Source organism: Brassica oleracea, chromosome C1 (genome assembly GCF_000695525.1).
Source record: "Brassica oleracea var. oleracea cultivar TO1000 chromosome C1, BOL, whole genome shotgun sequence".
Classification (NCBI taxonomy): Eukaryota; Viridiplantae; Streptophyta; class Magnoliopsida; order Brassicales; family Brassicaceae; genus Brassica; species Brassica oleracea.
Genome location: NC_027748.1, coordinates 35,035,040 through 35,038,378, shown reverse-complemented (window position 1 = coordinate 35,038,378; position 3,339 = coordinate 35,035,040). Strand labels below are relative to the sequence as shown.

General features: G+C 36.9%; 1 long non-coding RNA gene across 4 annotated transcripts; it reads right to left on the bottom strand.

Annotated features, from left to right (window-relative positions):
• Positions 1-1,477, bottom strand: LOC106343488. Of its 4 annotated transcripts, none has more exons than XR_001269968.1 (4): positions 1,097-1,477; positions 947-1,004; positions 480-868; positions 1-279 (listed from the first exon to the last, which is right to left on the bottom strand). It is a non-coding gene; the product is annotated as an uncharacterized LOC106343488 (long non-coding RNA). The 4 variants fall into 4 exon arrangements; XR_001269970.1 differs by having other exon boundaries at positions 480-1,004; positions 1,097-1,290; positions 1,375-1,477; XR_001269965.1 differs by having other exon boundaries at positions 480-1,004.
• Between the last annotated feature and the right edge of the window lie 1,862 nt (positions 1,478-3,339).

Sequence of the window (3,339 nt, the reverse complement as noted above, 5' to 3'; positions counted from 1 at the left end):
CCCATGGAAGAAGTATGCGCTAAGTAATCACCTCCCGAGTCTATCCACAGCCCAAAGCAGTATGACAAAACTGAAACCAAGTACAGTCTTGAAGAACTTGTTTGCGCAAAAGGGTACACGCCTTGAAGCAAAGCTACAAATCACAGTGAAAAGAGCAGTGCTTCCAGTTTCAGCGGCCATGATAGAAATCTGTGTAAAAAGCTCTGGGATCTCTCAACATGATCTCTGAATAGAGAGCATTGCTGTTCGTTTGAGTTTGTAAGTGAATTCTCAATCTGTCTGCGGGTAGCCAAGACAGCGTCTTAATGATGGTTTGTTGAAACAATTCACACATGAAAATGGATCTATGCAATAAACTCAGCAACAAACCTTCACACTAACTACAGCGGTTAAAGAGACTCGTAAACAGTCAACTTCAAGCCAGTTTGAATTTCTTAAACATGCAATGACTAAAGAGGAGCAAGGTGTACACAACTTACAGATTCAAATGCGGCTTTTTGCAGGAGCAGGGTGTTCAGAGTTTCACCTACGTATTTAAGAAAAAAACCTACACAGAAAGCTCTTGTATAACTTTTCTCAGGTAAATTTTTGCTTCTTCTCCTAAAGGCTGTTTGGATTCAACTCTTTGAACAACAAAATAATACCTGTGGTTGCCCCCATCCAAGTTAAAGATAAAAGAATACAGAATTATCCCAGTTTCAGCTGCCAGAGGCTTTCCATGACACGAAGTTCAGATTCCAGCTCAAACAATTTTTTTTTGTTAATAATCATCTGGATGCCTGGAAAAAATTGACTTGATCACAGCTGTTTTTTTTTTTTAAAAAAGAAGATAACTGTTGCAGCTATGTCCAAACCGCAGCTGCGAAACCTGTGAGTAGTGGCAAGAAATGTAAATTCGAATAGTTTCTTTGTGACATTGGAGCGATGAAACGACAAATTTACAAACCACTAAGAACGGGAGAAAAATATTGATGCGGTAGATTTCGAGTTGTGCGTAGCCATTTCTGTGAAGAAGATTAAGAAATAATCAAGAAATCAAGAAGTGGTGACCTAGATTGATTTGGATCAATAGAAGAAGAAGTAAAGAATCTGATACCTGCTTGCCTGTAAGGAGAAGCTCAAAGCCAATAAGCAAACCACCTTTAGCTGTGCTTATCGTCTCCCAGAAACGGATCAACCGGAAGCCTAGTTCTGATTCCGCTGTACCCGGGGAGATGTTGGTGAAATACACAGTGACATAAGACTTTCCGAAGGACTTAGCAGATCTCATGGACATAGCTTGATCTTCGACTGAAGAAATCGTAGATTACAGTATATAATAAGAATCGAGAAATAGATTATACAGGACGAAAACAAAAGGAGGTGAAAGGATACATCTTGTAAGAAGGTGTAAAGAGCAGAATCAATGATTTTAGAGTGGATAGTTACTGCAACGTAACGGAGATTTGGAGAGAATGGAACAATGGCTACGGAGAGGAATCGTAAGAGACTATTGACTGAAAAAGGAAAGCGTGGGTTTTGTCGGAAAGTGTAACATGGTTCTCAAATGGGCTACAACCAAATTTTAGAAGGCCCAAACATTTGGCCCATGTCGATAAAGAGGATGTAACGTGGCAAAATAGGGGAATCTAATTGGTTAATTTTTTTTTGCTGACGTGGATAGCTTTAGAGTGGAGGATATTCTCCTTTTAGTATAGTATAGATGAGCTAGGGCTGGGTATCTATATATATATATATATATATATATAAAGAAATGGTGGTGACCCTCCTGTGATGCCACCTAGGATCCAGGTCAGAAAGTCGAGCGTCGACAGCGTGACACGTGTCCCATCTCACAATGCGCTGCGTTTCATTTACGATTGTTCATAATATATTTGGGCTTCATGTTTGGGCTTTCTGTTTACTCAGAAATTTGAACCCAAAAGTGACCCATGGATCCTGGTACATGGTTCAACACATTGTTTCAATTATGAATTCTGAAGACACTATCTTACGAATAAGTTAATGAAACTTTTGTGGCTGGGAATGTGTCCGTCTGAAAAAAATTATCATAATAAAACCAATAAAATTCTTAAGATATGGTGATCGCTTTTGATTACGCTGATCACATTACAAATTTTTTTTATCAAACGTTGTTTTCTCAAGTCTATCAATAGACTTAGATGTTTGATTATAAAATCTTTAGCAAGCTGTTGTTACAAAAAAAAAAGCCAACTGCATAATAGAAAAATGATATAATTTTTTCACTCCACTAACTTAACACTTAAACATAGATATAAAATATCTATCTATTCTATATATATAAAGAAGGGTTTTCTTCACTCCTAGGCAGTCCACATAGGCGGACACGTCACTAATTCGAGTTTTGAGAAGCCGACACGTGTCACGGCCAATCAAAAGTCAATGTTTCATTAATTCTTGAATTTAATGGGTTTTATGTGTTTACTACGGTCCAAATACATCTTCTCTAAAAAAAATAAAAAAACGGTATACGAAACTTAGGGAAAGTGGCCGTCGAGCAACAATTCCCGTTCAGTCAACTGACAATAGAAATCCAACGGTTTCACCGGTGACGAACGATTCCGATCAATGTCAGTCGGAAGCCGAATAGACTTCTTTAATCTGGAGCCGTTACGGAAATTAACTTGGTTCATGCATCTTCATTAACATTCACATTAATACATACTCTCTACTTCTCACGCGATCTCGCATTCAATGAATCTCCTCATTCATTTCTTTGTGTTAATCCTCCATTATAAATATGGAGGTTTTCTTCCAAGAAAATCATCAGTTCATTTCTCTTAATAAACAACACAAAAAGGTGATGAAAAAGATTTGTTAAGCTCATCGTTTTACTTGACGAATTGTGACATAAAAGTGATAAGAAACAGAAAAAATGAGATGAGAAACAGAATAAAAAGAGAAGAAGAGAAAAGAGGAAGAAGATAGAAGAAGGGAGATAACTTTTTTTAGATAACTTTTTTTTAAAAGATCTATTTATCTTTAGCTCATAATAATTTTCAAACATTTTGGTGTTGATTTTTCATTATTGTGACTCCCTAAAAGGTTGCTGGCCCTGATCTTAAGGATACAACAGTTAGTGCAGACACTTATATAATCATGTGTGAGTATGCATGATTGTGATTTGTGAGTATACTATATATATAAAGAAGAGTTTCCTTCACTCCTAGGCTGTCCACATAGGCGGACACATCACTAATTCGAGTCTTGAGAAGCCGACACGTGTCACGGTCAATCAAAAGACAATGTTTCATTAAATCTTGAATTTAATGTGTTTTATATGTTTACTACGGTCCAAATACATCTTCTCTAAAAAAA